Source organism: Equus caballus, chromosome 7 (genome assembly GCF_041296265.1).
Source record: "Equus caballus isolate H_3958 breed thoroughbred chromosome 7, TB-T2T, whole genome shotgun sequence".
In the NCBI taxonomy this organism is placed as follows: domain Eukaryota; kingdom Metazoa; phylum Chordata; class Mammalia; order Perissodactyla; family Equidae; genus Equus; species Equus caballus.
In genome coordinates, this window is record NC_091690.1 from 41,820,385 (window position 1) to 41,840,581 (window position 20,197).

At 46.8% G+C, this 20,197-nt stretch overlaps 1 protein-coding gene and 1 long non-coding RNA gene across 8 annotated transcripts in view; both read right to left on the bottom strand.

The window, feature by feature from the left end:
- The window catches only part of OPCML (opioid binding protein/cell adhesion molecule like), a 1,020,600-nt gene that overhangs the window by 568,119 nt on the left and 432,284 nt on the right, over window positions 1–20,197 (bottom strand). The gene's annotated exons all lie outside the window — the stretch shown is intronic.
- On the bottom strand, window positions 916–11,574 carry LOC138925003 (uncharacterized). The gene is made up of 4 exons (XR_011440573.1): window positions 11,328–11,574; window positions 6,033–6,212; window positions 5,267–5,336; window positions 916–1,196 (listed from the first exon to the last, which is right to left on the bottom strand). It is a non-coding gene; the product is annotated as an uncharacterized lncRNA (long non-coding RNA).

Sequence of the window (20,197 nt, forward strand, 5' to 3'; positions counted from 1 at the left end):
CTGACTCTTGCTCTTTCTTCTGATCATCTCCCTCTATACTCACTCCCCTGTCTTCTCATTCAATCCATAGCTAGGAGAAGTATTTACCATTGACGTCTTTGAAATGCATGCCCCTAGTCTCACACTTACCCCTGAGGTCGATTCCCCCATCTAACCATCCATACGACAATGTCACTCAGATGTCTTAAGGGGCTTTTAAATAATCAGAATATGAGCAAAACTGACCTGTTAATTTCACCATCCTCCTCCACCCCCAAATCTGCTTCTCCTCATGAGGTCTATATCTTGGTAAATGGTGTTGCTATTTCTACCTTATTGTGCCAAAACCCTAAATGACATCTTTGGTTCCACTATTCCTTGTCACCACATCCAACCCATCAGCGGGTACAGGCCCTGACTTTAAATTTATTCTGAATCTGATTCTGTCTCCTCTGCTCCACCCTCTTCACCTGCGTCCAAGCACAGGACCACTGCTGCAGCCCCTATGGATCCCCCAGCTCATATTTTCCCCTTAACACTGATAGGCCAGACCTCTTCACCTCAAAGCCTCCAGTGGTTTTCCATCCTGCCAAAGATAAAACCCAAACTTCTTACAAATGCCCCCGAGGTGCTGTGCTGGGTGGCACTGCATTCAGCTCTGACTCCTCTTGCATGCTGCCACCTGTCTGCCCCTTCCTCCCTGTGTCCCAGTCACAGGACATGCTCCGCTGTCCTCACACAGATGGCGCTGGCTCCTGCTCCCTGCCTTCACTGTTTCTGTTTCTTCTGCCTGGAATTCTGCTTTCCTAGCTCTTCTCACAGCTGGCTTCTCTTCACTTAGTTCTGTGCTCAAATGTCACCTCCACAGAGGGGACTTGTGTGACCATGCCCCCCAAAGAAGTCTCTTTCCCACACTCATTCACTCTCTCTCCTATATCCTGCCTTATTTTCTTCAGATGACATATTTATTTATTTTCACCTATCTGTTGCCTGCCTTCCTTGCTTGGGTGCACCATCACACAAGCGTAGATGAAAGACTTACAGGGATTTAAAAGCAACAGGCAAGCATTGTTCTGATTTATCAGTCGGCAGCAGGGGCGTCTGAGTCTTCTGTCTCCCATAACAGCTTGGAGAGCCTAGTGTCTCCTTCAGTCTCCCCTGGAAATGCAGAGTAGAGGAACAGACTCCAAATGGTGACTCACCCAGGAGTAAGCTGCCTTTATTGTAAAAGAAAAAATAATTTTTAAAAACTATGGTGGATCAGAGAAAAAAATAAGTTGAGAGGTGAGGGGAGCAGAGAATAAGTTGTAAAAAGTTTTCATGCTGTATTGGCATTACTAAAACTTCTTCTATGGTCATTCCCGAACAAATGATACAAAATTGATTGTAATTTCATAAACTACCCCAAGTCCTAATAGGAAAAAAGGCAGGCATAGCGAACATGAGTACAGAATGATTAGCTGCATAAATATCTAAATCAATACTGTTTAGAGTCTCTGGGGAATTGGAAATCAATAGGGTAAGCCAGATCAATGTGAAGTCTCTCCCAAGATTCGGTAAATCTTCAAGAGTAGAGAGAATGTCTCTTTCGGTGAAAGTGGAAACAAACCAGGACATATTAAAGCATAAATCCACGATGAAATTAACTAGTAGTTTCAGGAATTCCCCCAAATATTTACTGTCTGGGGAAAATGTCTGTTCTTACAGTTGGGGCAAGATTTCTTTAAACTCGGTTTAAATAAACTTTATCTTACATCTAAGACCTTATTACCTGATTATTTCAACCTGATTCTGATCACGCCTAATCTCTGTCAGGCCCTCAAGCTTGTGCAGTATTCAGATAATTTTATATTAATTTTTAATTGTTATATATAGCTTAGTAAGTGTGAAATCTCATTCTCGGACAGTGTTTTCTTCATAAAACAGATGGACGGCTCCCCCAGGGGAGAGGTATTGGTTCTTTCGCTCTTCTATCCCCTGTCTTTGATTTTACTCGACCAGGGTTCTATGCCCTGTACATAGGTGGCCACAGCCGTATGTCAAGTATTTGGCTCCAGAGCCTGAGGGAATACCCCTCACACAAACTCCGTCCCCAGGAGGAGCAGTGTAGAACATAGGTTGGTACAGAGTTTGAGTCAGAATTGGGCAAGGCCAAGGGCTAGCTAGATTTGATGCAAACTCAACTTAATCATGTGTGCTGGTTACTCTGCTTCTGGTGGGACTGCTCCTCCAGCTCTGTTCTCCACCCTTTCTGCCCTGTTCTGTGCCCTTGGAGACGCACCTCTACCGACACCATCAGCCAGCCTCCCACCCTCAGCTTCTGGTTGGGTTTGGCCAATGGAATGCCCCAGCAGGCTACGGGATGAGAGACGAGGGACAAGGTGCGGACCTATAGCCCAGTTCCTGTTCGATGGTCCCTCTTCAAAGCTACAGCCCACACCAGTACTTCGCCATCACACGTTCACTTCCTGAACTCTGCCCACATGTCTGTAATAGTCCCTTTATGACACATTTTTCATTAAATCCACTGAATTTTCTATAGGGCTCTCTCAAGTCTCCATGTGCACAATAACGGTACAGTCAGTAAGCAAAACTGTGATGAACTCCTACACTGTACATGACAATGTTCTAAATGTTTGTAATATACAAAACTACTAAAAAAGTCTCTCTTCTCTAACACTGTATGCCTATTTCCTGTATAACACATCATGGCATACTCTATTTTTACAGGTTAATTATCTGCCCTCCTCACTAGACTGGGAATTTCTTGAGTACTGGAACCATGTCTGTTTTACTCAACATATACCCAACACCTGGCCAATCAAACCTCATTTACATCTTTGAATGCCCTTGAAAAATTTTAAGCTGAGTGATAAAGCTAGGTAAATAATTAACTATAATATAATGTTTAAATATATCGCAAATGAAGCAATCAAAACATAGAGGAGGAAGCACTTGATTCTGACTCGGTCAGGTAGAATGAGGGCATAAGAAAGGAGATCTTAGATAGGTAGTGATAGGTGGTATGAGATATAAAGGACGAGTAGAAGCTTCTCAGAAAGAAAGGGGTAAAAGGAGAGCACTCCAGCTAGAGGGAACAGTTTGAACAAGGAGCATCAAAGACGTGGCAAATCCTGATGTGTTGGTGAGCATCCTGATACATCTGATACACTGAAACGTGGGGATTCTTAGGCAGAGCAGATAGGAAAGATATGTTCCATTGAGAATGTGGCACACTAGGAAATGAGTTACAGAATCTCTCCTTGCCTCGATTTCTATCTTATGATACAATTCCTAGGGTCTTCCGTTTCAGTAGAAAGAACCTCGTCTCCCTCCCACCATGGCAGCATCTTGAAGGGGTGTTCTATCTCAGAGTTCACTGGCATTATCTAATCTTAGCGCCCTAAACGCCCCCACCAGAGCTTGTGCTTCTTTTTCTGTGCTTCTCAGCATCTCCCAATAGGGGGCAGCAGAATGCTCATTTCTACTTTTTGCCTAAGTTTATGTCAGCTGCTGAGAGTCTATACATAACCTAAAAATTTTAAACAAAAAAACAAAACAGCAAGACATCTTCGCATCTAATATAAACAGGTGACAATTGCACTCAGGGAACAAAGGAAGCCTGGGTGGGTAGATTCCAACAAGGTGGGTTCCAAATTGCTTGCCCCCTCGCTGACCTAGGTTGTTCCCCTGGGGCCATGGCTAAGCCGGGAATGAGCGTGCCAGGGAAGCTTTGCTGTGGGCTTCAGGCCCATGGTAACTTCGCAAGGACCTGTGTCATTTGTTATTGAAACTAACCAAATGCTCCTCCACGAGTATCTCGTGGGTTTGCGGAACCAATGACTCAACGGTAGACACTATTGATTCTGCATTGTGTCACTCAGAGACCTATGATCATATCATAGATCAATACTGTGCACCTGCTTGGAATTTGCATTGCCACCGTGAAACCTCTTATCTGAAAAGACATCTGAAAAGTTTCTGGGCCCAGAGCTTTGGTTCTCCAAGGATCAGCTGCTTCTGTAATATGATGGGTCTCAAGGTATGATCCATAACTTCCTGGGGGTCCCCAAGGACCTTCAGGGTGTCTGTGAGGTCAGAACTATTTCCATAGTAGTATTAAGACATTATTCACATTTTTCATTGTGTGCATATTTGCACTGATGATGCAAAAACAATAGTGGGTAAAACTGCCAGAGCCTCAGCATAAATCAAAGTATGGGCAGCAAGCTATACTAGTCGTCATTGTCTTCTTCACTGCCACACATTCACAGTAAAACCCCAAAGCCAGTTTCACTTAAGAACATCCTTCATTAAGGACGTAAAACTAGGATATACAACTAGGTACTGGGGCTTTGGGGAGAAAAAAAGAGGAAGATTGGCAACAGGGCCAATCTTACCAAAAAAAGAAAGAAAGAAAGGAATGTCCTTCATTAAACTTGTACTTCATTCAAAATTAAAAAAAAATTAATTTTACTAAATCTCATCTCTTGAGAACAGCACTTTTAGCATACTGTGTGAAGAAGCGGGAAGTCCCCATGAGGCCCTTGCTGCAGCCTGCAGCACTATGCTGTCTCCAGGAGATGCACTTGTGTCTGGGTTGCAAACCGAACCAGCTGCTGTTTTCCAGGAGCGTGATACTTACTTGAAAGAATGACAGACAATCTATGGTTATTTAGACTGGGGTACTTGACAGTCGTTTTCTCAAAAGCGGATAAAGTAAGACAGTCACCTCATGGAAAACAACTGCCAGTATCTGTTGTCAGTGCTCAAATGTGAGCTTTCAGGTAAAAACTAAAAGTTTGGAAAACTTTTCTCAGCCACCATTGTCTTTACAGCTTCTAAATTCAGACCTTTCTGATGAGATCTCTGGTGATATTCACCATCAAAAGACATGATTTGGAGTCCTAGATGTGCCGCCAACTATCCAGAGAATCTCTGTTAAGACATTCTTCTCTCTGAGTCTCACATTCTAAACTTCAAAAAAGTCAAATTAGGATAAAGGATTTTTTTTTTTGAGGAAGATCAGCCGTGAGCTAACATCTGCTGCCAATCCTCCTCTTTTTGCTGAGTAAGACTGGCCCTGAGCTAACATCCATGCCCATCTTCCTCTACTTTATATGTGGGACGCCTGTCACAGCATGGTGTACCAGGCGGTGCCATATCCGCACCTGGAATCTGAACCAGCGAACCCCAAGCCACCAAAGCAGAACATGAGAACTTAACCGCTGCGCCACCAGGCCAGCCCCTAGGATAAAGGATTTTTGAGGTCACTTCCAATTCTTACATTTATATCCTCTCCACTCCTTCTTCTTTCCATTCTTCTTTTCTTCTCTCTTACTCAGGTTTCATAGCTCCTAAGAAAGAAGAAAGGAGTCCCACTACCAGGGTCAAAAAAGAGACTACAGAGCTCTCCCTCATTATCGCTGGGCACCGCACCATGGGAGTCTGAAAACACAAGATTCTGACGCGTGGTTACATGTAGCCACACGCAGCTCAGCAGTTCCCCTCCACTCTCTTACACCTGCGTGCGGGTTTGAGCTCAGGCCTGTCTGCTCCACGATCAGGGCAAAGTCACCCCTAGGGATGGAGGGAGGTGCTAGGTGAGAGCTAGGTGTGGAGGGGAGGAAGCCGTCGTCATGCGTCCACTTGCCAGTTCCGCCGTGCCAAGGCACCTGCAGCCTGACAGGAGCTGCCACATGAGAAAAACAGGCGTCCTGCTGGGGAGGAAGTCCCCCATTCAAGACACTGAGCGCACAGGAAGGAGCTGAGAGGGCTGCACAGCATTTTAAAGGCTCCACGTGGAGGCCTGGAAATCTGCACACAGTAGTTGATCACTAACTGCTTGTTGACCAGGGTACAGGCTACCTGCAGAGATGAGGGTCATGCCAAACTCGGCCTGCATCCATGTTTGCCTTAGCCAGTGGGGATCACTGCCTCCAGGGCAGCAGCTGCTGCTTTTACCAAGCTAGCACCCCCATCAGGGGGAGTTCTGCCAGCTATCTGTTGCTGTGGTTGAATGCCCCTAACGTGTTTATAAGAGGGATACAAACCGAGGAAAGAGACGAGGAAGATATTCTTGGTTGGGGCTGGTTTCTTTGGTTGATTTTCTGCAAGGAAACAGTCCTCTCTGTATTAATTTCCTCTCTGTTTAAAATTGTCTGACCAAGTTGTTGGCAGTGGCTGCAAAGGTTCTAGCTCCTCTTCCTTCTTCCCTTTACAATCTGCAAAACCTGCAGCCGCAAAGAAGAGCAAATCACACTGCAGATTGTTCTGCTTCCTTCCATCTAGATATGGGCGAGGAAGGGAAGTGGGAGGTGGGGATGGGGTGGGGGCGGGGATGGGGAACCTCCCAGAGACAGAAAGGAAACATTCTTTTGGGGCTAAATTGCATGCAACATAACAAACTATCATCTTGAAATGAGTGTTCCAATTGAGTCTTGATGTAAACACTAATATTTCTCCACTCTGCTATTCTCTTCTCAGGCGATCTCATGTATATTTCACTATGTGTCCTACCTACTATTACACTCATACATCAAAGGATCTGAGGACAAGAAACCTGACTTTGAAAACATTATTCTTTCAAAGATTTATCCTCTCATCTTGACCACCTCCTTAGCTGGAAGGACGAAGTTCTCCATAAATTATTTTAACGTGCTATGCAAAAGGGGTCTTCTCACCTCTTTTCCAAACACTTTTCCACCAGTATGATTAGACAGGGCCCTGGATTTCGTTTCTTTTCTCTCTCCATCCCTGCACATTTAGGTACCTCCATAAATGGCACAAGAAAGTAAAATCAGGAGTGGAGGCGGGATTAAAACATTCACGAATTTCAACGAGACCTTTGAGGAGGCCCAATAGGAGGAGGGCACGGGGTCTTCTTTAGCTGCGAGAAGGGACACTAACAACAGTTTTGAATAAATTTCTTAGAAATGGGTGTAAAGACACCTTTTAGAGGGGCCCTTGAGTCTGGCCCATGCTCAGGGTCCCTTGCAGCATCTATGTTGTCTAATCTCTGTAGCGCTCGTGTCCCAGGTCTCCTCCAAGACGCACTTGGATGCAGCAAAGCCCCTCCCACCCCCACACTCACTGCTGGATGCCTCACCCAAACTGCCTGATTCCATTCCTCCAGCCTGGCCAAATCCCACGCGGGAGGAGGTTCTGGTCACCCGCTGAGCCGTCGCTGTCTTAAATCTCACGGGTCTTTCCTGAACAGATGTCAGTGAAGCTAGCATCCACTGTCTCCTAGCACCCCTCTCATAGTCCCTGAATGGCATCACCCCGCATACTGCCAACAGGCCTGAGAAGTTTTCCCAGAAAATTTTAATTTGCTACTGATAGGATTGGACAAAATGAGGGCTCAGGGTCTTCCTTCCTCGTAATACATTACTTTCCAGCTTAGGATTTCCATGTCAAAGATGCATGTAGAGCTCTTGACCCAGAATGTCATGCCCTGCCCAGATCCCTATTCAGCATCCCTTCTTTGCACACAGTTGAGATCTCCCGACCCCCACTTCTACATTTAACATGTCACTAAGACCAGAGCGGACTAAGCAGCACCCTGAACAGCTACACCGCATCACTCTTATTGCTAGTTTGGCTTTGACCTCCTGCCGAAGTTCTGGTTTGAGGCTGTCTCTGAGCCGGGCCATTGACAGCAGTTCTGGTAACTGTGGCCAGACACTGCTCCGGTACCTGAGGAATTGCCGAGGCGCTGCCTTCTTGCACTGCATTCCACCTCAGTGTCTCTGTGGATGGACCCCACCTTGCTCCTGTCACCACTGCATGAAGCCAGCCTGCAGCAGAGGTGGCCTCCCCTGGTGTAGCTGCTCCTAGATGCTCCTGCGGGACCCTCCTGTCTGCAGAAACCATCGCTCCGTCTTTGTATCTGCCCAGTGCCCATCACTGTACTGGACCTGTCTGGGTTTTTAGGGACCATGCTGTCTTCCTGTTTTATTCTAGTCACTCACTCAGCTCATGCTGAGAAATCTGTCCTTCCAGAGACCAGCCATCTCAGTGGGCAGGTCCAGTGCCTCCTGTTCCTTCCTGCCCCTTTCTGGCTGCTCTAGTCTATAACAGTCAACCAGAATGGGGAGGGTTCTGAGCCAGGACAGACGGTGTGTCTCACACAAAGGGAGAGAGAAATAGCCAAGTGGGTGGTCCTCTCAGGCCCAGGTGACCCTCCAGGGACCGTTTTCCACCTCTCATGTCTCCTTTGTTAAACCCAACAGACTAGATGGTTTCCCATTTTGTCCCAAGGAGGAGAGGCACAGTGCGCTCCTGTCAGGGTGGGGAGGGGCTGCTTCCCCAGGCTCTCCAGATTCTCAGGGAGGTGCAGCCCTCCAGACAGAGAGCACGTCTGCATCAGCACTCATTTTAATAGGATTTGAATGATGACTCTGGGTCCTATTTATATGCTGTAAGGTTTTCATCAGCCTCATTCTCAAAAAAGGTCATTTACAGAGCAGTTTGTGATCATTAATACAAGACAGATCTTCAAAGCAGTTTCTGAATTGAGAAAAATTTCCTGGATGTTTTTGTCAAACTGGCTAACCGTGAGCAGATTTGATCACTTGAATGTGTCAGCTGTAGACAGGGTGGGGAAGATGCTGCTTCAAAGTCTTTGAAAGGAAAAAAAAGACTGTTTCCTAAAGCTCCTTGTATTTGGGCCAATTGTACAGAGGAGGCCTGAAGCAGAAGAAATAAGTGGCCCCAATCCAAAGGAGATGAAGAACAGGGTAGAGTCAGGCAGGGCACTGGAGGGGGCAGTGTAAGGTCCTGGGGGAGAAACAAGACATTGGAAGGGGGCAGTGTATGGTCCTGGGGGAGACACAGCACATTGGAAGGGGGCAGTGTAAGGTCCTGGGGGAGAGACAGGGCACTGGAGGGGGCAGTGTCAGGTCCCGGGGGAGAGGTAAGACATTGGAGGGAGCAGTGTAAGGTCCAGGGGGAGAGAGACAGGCAGGACATTGCAGGGGGACAGAGTAAGGCCTCCAGCCCACAGGGACAGGGAAGGTAGGTGGCTCTTGAAAAGGGAAGGCTGAAAAGAGGAAAGGATGCCCCGTCAGCACCCTGTTTCTTAGCTCATTCGTGGAGGTTTGTCTCCCCCTCGTGGGCATTTCCTAGCACTGCGCATCTACCCTGCCTGACTTCTGGGCTGAGGCCCAAGGTGAACATTTGGTATTCGTTGGCCAAGCAGTGGGTGGGAGGGCTCACCACATCTGAACGGCAGAAGTCCCCTTTCTCTGGCACCTGTATAACAGTCGGTGATGTCTCCTGTGGCATCAGAACAGTGTGGAGGGTCAAACGGGGAGTAGGAGCTGCAAGCTGCGTTTCAGCAGAGCCTGTGTCTCTGAAGTCCCCATGTGGCCATCAGACGCCATCTGTCTTTAGTGACCCTACCCCCGAATTCCAGATGGGCCCTGGGAGGGGAAAATGAACTGTAGGCTGTGGACGTGCTCCGTGAAGTCCTTGTCCCGAGACGGGCAGCACCGAAGCTGGCCCTCTGTTAAAAACAGATGGGTGGGACTTGGGGACATATCAGGGACCTCGTTTAGGAAGATCTGCACAAACTGTACATCCCAGGGAGGGCGGGGCTGGAGTCTTATCTGACTCTGTAACCACACTGACATGGAATGGGCAGTCAGTGGATGTAAAAAAGGCTTTATTCATTTACTGAAAAAGCATTTATTGGAAGTATACTATGTGCTGCAGATTCAACATTGAACAAAACAGACTCCAATCTCTGCCATGGAGCCTACATTCTCTGAGCCTAAGCCCACGACTTAGAGGATGTGCCTGCTGCTGCCTGTGTCCCTGGGGGCAGGGACCTGCCGTGCCGCTCGACCTCCTCTGAGATGGGCCCTCTCCAGGACACTGCCCAGCGCAGAGGCACACAGGGTGTGTGGAAAAGCTGCAAACACGCACAGCTTCTTAAGCATTTCTCCTGTGTGTTCTTTCTCTCCGTGCGGTGGCCACAGCTGACTCTCCAGAGCTTGTGGCCATGTTAGTGGCCACTTGTCTGCAGTCTCCTCAGACAGGTCACTGAGATCTCAAAGGCCTCTCCCTGGATGTCGCCTCAGTGTGGACTGGGTGCTGGAGTAGACTTTCAAGGATGGGGTTGTGAATGGCAACAGAGTTGACATTCAGACGCTGTCTGGTCCTCAAGGGGACGCACAGAAGTGGGACGGTCTGGCCCGCTGGCCGCATGCGCACACAGCTGTGCTCCTCTGCCCAGAACACCCTCCTCTCTCCCTCTACCCCACTGAACTCTTCAGCCTCAGATCCCGATGAAGCCTCCTGACCCCCTCCTTCACCGTAGCACTCGGAGGCTGCGTCCCACACGGACAGCTTGGCACTCCATCTTGTCTCCTTCACTGTCTTTCCTGTGGCAGCATCCTCTCTCCTCCAACAAGGTGTGTGTTGCCTGAGGGAAAGGCTCCTTTATGTGGTCCTTACCTCCTGACAGGAGAAAACTGTCCTCTCTGGGCATAAGGACCAGGGAGAGGCAGCACATCCTGTTTCCTCTGAGTGCTGGAGAAAGGGCTGCCCTTTCAGGACCGGATGCCGGTAGCTCCATCTACAACACTGCTCATCAAGGAGGGGATCACGTCCAGGGTGAACAAGAATGTGAGTGAGTTATCTCACCTCCACGCCCACTCATGGCCATTCCCCTTGGATGATAAATCAATCCTATAACAAGGGAACCACCTGACATCTGAAACCACAGCGGCTCCCCAAACAGTAGAAATGTTCTGTCAACACTCAAAATAAAGGGCTAACAGTGCTGCAAAGAGCCTTTAAAAAATGCCAGTCCTGGCCCCACCCCATCGTTTTGCAGAAGGAGTGACCCAAGCCCAGAGAAGCTAAGAGATTGACCGAGGTTTCTTCTTAATTCAAAGAACCAGACTCAGGGTGCCTGACTTGAGTCTTGCCATCTTTTCTTTACTGAGGCTAAATCCAGTTGTGGATTGTGACTGTGGTGTCCAGCAACAGGGAAGTCACTGTGAATCCTCATGCAAGTTACTGGAATACCCGGGGGCTCCATCTGTCCATCAAATGAGGCTGCCACCTCATGCTCTGTGTGTCTCCTGCATCCTTGTAAAGTTGTATTGAGATAATACAAGTGAAAGTGATCTGAAAAGTAAAACCACTAAACAAATTAAACAGAAAAATTAGTAATAATAAGCTATATGCTAGGTTCTGAGGAACCACCCAGTTCTTATTCTTTACCTTGCTGCTCACTTGCTTTAGAAATTGCAGAACACTGCCATATATATATATACACACACAGTAACATATTCTCTCAACAAGCTTTTGACGTATGTATATTTGGCGCCATTTACCTGATTAAAAAATTGAGACTCAAAGTCATTGTCATCTGCTCAGAGATCTCTAGCCAGTAAAGGTTGTAGATAGATCAACTTGAGTAGGGTCTTATGAAGCCGGATCCCAGACTCTTCCTACTGCAAATCACTGCTCAATGACCCTCTGATAGCCACAGGTTCTAACCTATTTTGGGCGATTCCCTGGAGGTTGGAATGGGGAACTCTTGAATCTAGGAGTTCTCAAGCTTGACTCTGCTTAACTCTTGGAAGAATGCAGCGCCAGCAGAATTCCAATTCCTTTTTCAAGTGGAACAAACCCTTAGACTGAAGGGAACCTTAGAGACACTGGTCTGACTTTCTTATTTTACCAAGGAGTGAGCTAAGACCCAGAGGCAAAGGGATTTGAATCAATTGTATAAAACACCTTCCTATACCCAAGGGCACCTTGGCAAAATGGCGTGGTGGATGAGCGGGGCCTCTTGCAGCCTCCCATTGCCCCTTTTGCTGTTCCTCCCTGCTGTCCTGTTCCCTCTTCCCCCAGGGCTCAGCGCGGGCAGCCTTGACCCGCTGTGTGGCTCCTACCCAGGTCTGCCCATTCCCAAAGTGAGGTGCTGTCCATCCTGCCTTTCAGATGTGCTGTCCCTTGGGAAAATGCTCACGATATATAGGTACAAAGCTCGATTGGCCTGTGCCGCAATGCACGGGGAGCTCTGAAGAACGGTTATCTTTGAGGGCGGAGTTACGTGTGATTGTTATTCTCTTCTCTATGTTGTTAGTGTTTTCACACTTCTTTTTTAATTTTAATAAAGAAAATGTATTTCCTTTCTAATCATAAAATAATATACCTCTTTTTAAGCCTTTTCTCAGCACATCGTCACAACCAAAATTGATCTGATTAACTTATTTATACTAAAGTATCAAAGATTGATGCTGACAGACTGTGTTGGCCGCAGACGCAACATTATAACTGAGCGTAGTTCTTGAAGCCAAAGTAGTGAAACTCTAAAGTGGCCTTAAGACGATCTGCTTTGTTGGGAGCAGACTTGGAATCAGGGCAGTGTGGGCGTGGATGTGGGAGCTGAAAAAGCCCTTACACTCTGCTTGGACAATTTGCCCCTAAATTACCAGGAAGTGATTTTTTTTCTGTCATTATCTGAACCAAAAAAATCCTTATTATTGGGGTTTTTATTTACATATGGGAGGTTGACAGCAGCAGCAGTGTCATTCTACGTATGAATGGTACAGAAAAAGCCAGTGCTCAGCCCATCCTTTATCAAAATTCAAGTCTCTGCTCTCCCATGCTTTCGTATTTAGGTTCTGATGTCTGATAAATACCTGTTAGTGAGTTACTGGCACAGACAGCTGATCTGTAGCCCCACGTGGTGTGAATGTACGTGCTCAGAGAGGGGCCTGTCAGGATAACTTGATTCAAGGGAGTTATGCTAAGGAGGAAAATTTTAGGTACCTGACACTTAAGCGCTCGAGACATTTTTTAGCAGATGAATGTTTTGGCGTTCTCTGAATATATGTATACATGAATTAACACATCTGTTTGACATCTCACTGTGTTCTCTTAGCCCAGATTCTTTATAGTCTCATTTTCCCATGCTGGTGTCAGAAAGAACAATTGAGGGGTAAGCTGCCCTAGAAGAAACCTACAGGTAACTGAGAGGTAGAGAGCATCAGTCAAGAATCTTTAGGGGCCAGCACGGTGGCATGGTGGTTGGGTTTGCCTGCTCTGCTTCAGCAGCCTGGGATTCACAGGTTCGGATCCCTGGCGTGGACCTACACACTGCTTCTCAAGCTATGCTGTGGGTGGCATGCCACATACAAAATAGAGGAAGATTGGCACAGATGCTAGCTCAGGGTCTATCTTCCTCTTCAAAAAAAAGAAAGAAAGAAAGAAAAAACAATGTTTAAGCAAGTACCTAGCTTAAGATTAGTTCACAATAAAAGATCGACAGCGACAATCAGAATCAGCAGACAATTACTTACATTATCATAGTGTAATATAATTTGGAGCTAGAGGGACCAAAGAACTTTTGAAATCCAACATCTTAACTATAACAGAACCAAACCCACAAATTTGCTGAGGTATTAGCTAGGAAACAGTGGTGCAATAAAAAGAACACGAGCTTTGGAGCCTGACAGACATGTATTTCGATTTTATTTACTTTGTGTAATAAGTGGATAACCTCAGTCATGTTATTTAAACTCACAAAGTCTCAGTCTTCCCATTTCTGAAATGGGCATAATAATACCTAAATTAAAGGTTACTGTAAGGGACAATGTAAGTAAAATGTTTAACATTATGCCTGGCACGTAGTAGGAAATTTATTTTAGAAAGTGACACAATCAGAACTAGAAGATTACTTATGGTTTAGTGCTATTTGCTCGCCCGTGGTGGAAGGTCTGCATCAGTTACTTGGCGGCAGTTTCTCAGCACGTATGCCGCCCTCGTATTCGTGACAGGGTTGGGGAGGAGCCTGAAGGACCCCGGCTGGGCGGGTGACCGGCAAGTGGTGGATGTGTGAGTTTGAACCCAGGTGTAATGACCAAGAGAGGGTCTGTGCAAGACCGTCAGACTGCAGACTATCGGCAGAAAGGTGTGTCTGGCTCTGCATGGACGCAAGCGAGCGTGCAGGAGGGGAAAGGCTGTGTGCAGCTCTGTGTGAGCCCTACTGTGCAGATGCTTGTGTGCGAGAGCGTGTGGGCCTGAGTGTGTGCGCACGTGAGTGAGTGAGCTTCTGAAGGGACATTGGTGTGGTCTTAAGCACATCCCTTCCGTGGGCAGCAGCGAGTTTCTGCAGCTCTGGTGGTATCACAAACACAAAAGCAGAGGTGATCCAGACTGTTAGCTCAGAAACGCCCTAGGATAATTACCACGATGGAACTGCTCTTTCATTGCTGAGCAATTGGATAGCAAGCTCAGAGGAGGGGGAGGTACGGGAGCAATTCTGACACCATCCAAGCTCAGGCTGTGGTTCTAGCTGGGAGAAGAAAGAATTCTCCCCTCTCCTGATGAACACACGCCAATCCTCAGCTCTCTGCTAAATTCCACTTCTAACAAGTAGTGGGGGCTGTTTACTTGGTGTCCTTAGTATATATTAACAATAAATAAAGGCTCAATAAATATGCAAAGCAAAAACTAATTTAAATTGACATTTGTGTCTGTGGGGTGAGAGAGAGTCCCTTACACCATAAAGTGATTTAGGATGTATTACCTCGGGCATCTGCATTACAAATTTACCTCTCATTACAGCTATGTTAACGGGAAAAGGCGGCTTCTCAACAACGTTCAAGGCAGAGCTTATTAGCATAAATTTGCATAATAATTAGCTCTGCAGCAAGCAAAGGCTGTGGTGTCTTTCAAACAGGCAACTTTCAATGTCAATTTTCCGTGCTCTGCTGCTTGTCCCCGTTCTGTCTACAGCTCCTGGAACCCCTTGGCCCTGCTTCCTTAGTTGCTAGATTCTCTCCTACTGGTCCCTTTAGGCTGGAGATTTCGCACTTTCTACTCAGCTCCCTTTGGGAGAAGGTGGATGCAGGGCTCCACCTGGGGACGTGGGTGAGCAGAAGCCCAGCCATAAGTTCTCCCGCGTGTGGGCAAAGGGACGTGGTGACACACACTCACTCTTCATGCTCAAGTATTAAAATGCTACGGGGAGAGATATCAGTGTGCTTAATTCCTAAAGAGGATACAACCCAGAGTAATATTCAGTTGATTTTCGGAATGCATAAATCCGTGTCGTTTGTCAGCAGTTTCCTTTGTAATTTTGTTGTGTCTAAGCTAATACTATAATTAGCTCCCATTGCCCAGGCTCATGCTGGCTGGGTGGTCAGGGCATGCAGCTCAAAGTCCCAGGATGAAACTGCGGCAAGGGTAACACTAAGGTCACGTGGGCTGAGGGCTAACTGATGTTGGGTCCCTGGACTCTGTCCGCACCATGAGGTGGGCAGGTGAGGTCATACCCTGAGCTCCCATATGTTTCTGCAAACTTAGTGGCAGCCACCAATATCCCAAGATACACCATACATCATTTCCCAGCAGACTAAGCTCCTTCCCATCCATCAAGACAAATATGGATGTTCACCTGCAAAGGGAGCTAAGAGAAAGAAAAGCGGGTGTCTCTGCAGCACACATTCTCAAAGGGCCAAATGAAAGGGAATATTTTCAAACATCCTACAGATGCATTTCATCTGCAAAAAGAAAATATTCCATGTTGGTGTGTGTGGAGCACTGTGTAAGACAGGCAGCGTGTCCACAGCCCCTCAGACCTCACCACAGATAGTGGCTTTCTCAGCCCAATCTCGGTGAGATGGGTCAGAACAGCCAGAGGCGCCGGAAAAACAAAGGATATGTTAGGCTTTCACTAGCTCAGAACAGGGTTTGGGGAATGTGTGTGGGGGGGGTGTATTTTGTAAAACACGTAGTCATGATTCCTTCTCACAAGCGGAGTGAGGATAAAAAGTGGTCCATTGGGCGTTCCCCATATCTGAGACCACTTTTTAAAATCCACACTGTCCCTAAGAAACAAGTAGCACTAGTTGCATATTTAGAAGTGTAAAATGAGACTTGAAGATCTTTCTTATTCCAAAACACAAATTCTTTCCGAGCAATAGCAGAGACTGAAAGAGAAACTGCGGCGCGCAGGAGTCAGACACGCCGGGTGCCGGGGCTGCCTGCGCCTGAGGTGGCAGGTCGCTCCCCGCAACTCAATTTTCTCCAATGTGAAATGGAGATCACAGTGAGGCGTCAGAGCTGGAGCAGGTGCTTTATTGTCAAGTCCATTAGTTGTTCATGTTTTAAGAGATGGGGAGGGTGCTAACTCTTATAGTTTTTCTAAATGTTCGGACTCTTCTCCAGAAAAATGCACCAATCAACATTTATTCAAAGTTAGAAGACTTAGCATTCACGAGCCTCCTGGAAAACCTTGTATTCCTACGATTCCGCAAATCCAAGAGTAAAGCTTCTTGATATAGTCCAATCCTCTCATTTTATAAACGGGAAACAGGCTCAGAAAGGATAAAATACTTGTGCAAAGTCACAGGGTTAGTAAGTCGTTAAGTCAGGATTGTATGTCCAGGACCGCCCGTGTCCCCACTCTCTCCATGTTCCGGGAGAAGACAGCACGCTGGTTCGCAAGGCTCAGACTGCGACAGGAGAAATGCAGTTCTGCAGTGGGAAGGTCAAAACCTCCTGGAGGGGAGGGGATGACGACTGACAGGCGTGGGTTTCTTAAATGGAGACAAAAATGCTCTCCGATTAACTAATGGTGATGGGTGCAGAACTTTGTAAATACACTAAAACCCATGAATTGAACACTTCGAAATGGTAAATTTTAGAGTGTGTGAATTATATTACAATTAAAAAAAAACAACTATGACAGTCATTCGAAATGCTATTAAAGAACTTTGTATTTAGGGAAACAAATGGGAGACTAAACATTTAAAATAATTCAAAGGCAGTGGCAGCATAATCTGCCTGTGTGCTTCAGGGAGGCATAAAACCAGTTTGCAAGAGTGGACATGGTTAACCACACCGCAAGGAACTGATTATGAGTTACACCTGCGAAATGTCACCTGAAGGAAAACTCCTTCTCAGCCTTACCCACCTTACCGCTAGGACTGCTTGGTGATCAAATGAGGAATAAATTTGTAAAGTAAATAGACTGCATTTTGGAACTGCTATATTATCACCAATCAGAAAAGTATAGTTCACTGTGCTTTAGAGAAGACGTCAGTGCTAAGGGAGTGAGTCAGCTCTGAGCACAATCCCGGCCCGAAATGGTCTCATGAGTCTCCAAGGTGGGCCTGGGACCGACCACTGACACATCCTCCCTCAAGAAACGTCTGGGTTCTGAGCACCCGAGAGTGAGCCCCAGACATCTGGGAGAGACTTTGGTGGCGGGCTGTGAGACAGAGTTCACTGAGGCTTTCTGTCTCAGCCCAGAAAGCAGAGCCTGAGACAGGAGTTTGTGTGAAGATAGGTTATTCATGGCAGCGACCTCAGGTGACAGGTGTGGGAGACAGGGAAGGTGAAACACAGAAGGAGGAAAAGCCAGTACAAAAGAGAGATCTGAGTCAGTCTCCACAGCTAAGATGAGGTACCATTGAGGTTCAATTCTGCACAGTCCTTCTAAGGAGCCATGAAGATGCGCCTCAGGGTTACCCGCCTGAGGGTGGAGGGGGAGAACATATCCTCCACCACCACTTCCACATGTGTTATGGGTTGCACTGTGGCTTGTTAACTCTCACACTCAGGTTAATGTCTGAGTGCCTCGAAGTTTCCTGCAGGCACCAGCCACGCCCCAGGGCAGAAAAGCCAGGTGCTGAGGTGAGGTGCTTTCCATTTACATCTGTGAGAAGCTCCTCACTGCAGCGCCCCTGGAACAAAAGGTGGATAGAAAGAGTGTCAGCTGGGGCACAGCAGGTGTTGGATATGGTACATTTCCGTAGACTTCTGGGACCAAAGAGAAGCAATGCCAATCTAGCAAGATGACAACAATGGAAACCCAAGATCTCATGGGAAAGGCATGAGATGAGGGGAGTTGTCAGCACCATTCAAAGCATTTGCCCCTAGAACTGGAATCACACTTCTCCTGCCACCTACACAGCCCATCCTAGCTTCTAGGCTGCCCGCTCCATGAAGGCGAGGCTTACGTCAACTCCGTTTACCCTGCATTCCCAGCATGCCTATCAGGGCTGGCCACGTAACAGGTTCTCAATAAAGAGCTCATGAGGTGAAGTCCCAGCTTTGCAAGGAAGGTGAACTATCTTCTGGTCTTGACATCTTAACCCTCAACAAAGCTTTTGCCAATCACTTATAAACAATAGCAATAAAAGGTACCATTTATTGACCCAAGCACACTGCTATGTATTTTATATACTTTATCTCATTGAAAACTCATGAAATCCCTTAAAAGAAGAGCAATGAATTACCATACCTGTTTTGTGAATAAGGAAGCAAGCTTAGAATAGTGGCCCAAGGTGGTATAGAGCACAGTCAAAATTCAAAACCAATTTGACTTATTCCAAAACGTACTTTCTTAAATATTAATCTATCCTCCATCCCATGCCATCTATTCTCTACATGAATGACTCCAGTAATAGGAATCTCATTCATTATTTGCCGAGATAGCTTGTTCAATCTTTAGAGAGCCCTTGGGGCCATACAGAATAAGTCATTCCACATTTCTTTCTCTCAATATGCAAATCTACTTGAAACATCTATATATTTCAAGAACTCCTTCCAAACGAAAATCTTTCCTTTTTTTAGGACCACCAAGTGAAAGAGCTACGTTGCTTCCTCAGGTGTTACGTGAGGGACGTATGCATCATGTCTGCGCTCGACGAGAAGACCTCTGAAGTCCTTTGCAGTTCAAAGATTTTATTCTTCTGATGCTGGTATAATTGTGCCCCTCTCTTTACTTTGGCTACTAGGAGGCTCAGGGTTCTAGAAACTCTACTGAACCATAATTCTGGTCTTAGTTTGTTATAACATATCGCAGTATGTTCCAGCTCCCTTTTAGGTGGAGAAGAAAAGCTGAATTCCTTAGCCTGAGGGGGAGCATACAGAGATTTTCACCACCAGACTCTAGAGATCCTGTGGGCCAGCTCCCAAGAAGGAAGCTGGGACTGGGGAGGGTAAACAATATCCAGCAGCTAGTCAGGACTCTTGAACCCAGGATCCTGACGAAGCTCGCAAGTTTAGATTGGTTCACAGATGGTGACTGATAACCACTCTTGCTGTTGTTAACCTAATTTGTTTATTTATTCTTGCAAAAATATACGTAACAATAAATCTGGCCCTATCCATGATCATTCATCATTATCCAACTCCTTTGCAACACAAGCTTCTAAGCACTTTAAACTCTGGTATAGGTGGAATAAGAGCTATCAGAGGCTATATCTTTCAGCCCGGTTTCAAAAATTGTCAGTAGTGAGGCACAGAGGTAATGATCATACACAGAGCCCACACTATCACTGTGCACCCACCATCCTACTTTCTCTCAGGCATCCTCAGCTCATACGGAAACGGTACCCATGGCAAATCCTTCTGGACAGGGACGTCAAGAGCCCGGAGGAAGAAAGCAGGGAGTGGATCAGAGGGGAGCCTCTGGAGTGCCCCCACCCCTTCCTGTCACCCTCAGCTGCATTTTGTCAGACAGAGAAGTGGAATGTGGCAGGCATTCCTCTCTCTCTCTCTCTTTCTTAAAGTAGCTGCAAGGATGCAAAATGTTGACACTGACAGATATCAGAGGTGACTGTAGGATCAATATTTCTATGACATTGTCAGGACTGGTTTGGCAATCTGCTATATGCTCACTAGCCTTTTATTACTAGGTCACACAGAAGCCAAGTTTCTCCAAAGACTGAGCCTGAGAAGAGGTTCATTGGGCCTCTGAGCCTTCTCCTTAATAAAGACACAGATGTGGGCAAGGTTGTGTAGCAGCGAACCCCTTTCTTCTTTCTACGCCTCTTTGAAGAGCGGACGGCATTTCTAAAAGGCGCCGGGGGATGAGAAAGGTGTGGGAGAGTGTTGAACCGTGTCGGGGTGCAAAGCTGCATGGAAGGCCTTGGTTTGCTGCTCACTGCTGCAGGCTGCTCTGCTCTGAAGTCGGACTTGCACACCCTGTTCACACACACACACTGCTTTCTTGGCAATGCTGCTTCTCACACTGGGGCCCCAGGAAAAAGGCTTGGCCAAGAATAACCATGACTGCTGTCCTCAGGGAACTCTGACCACTTAATCAGGAGGAGGAGAGTCTTCAGAGCAAGCCCAGGACAACTGGGCGCTCTCATTTCCCCTGTGTCTGAGGCGTCTTTACCTTGGGGAGCAACAGAGAGCGGGAGACCAAGGCCTCGGGAGCTGGGTTCTCTTCTGG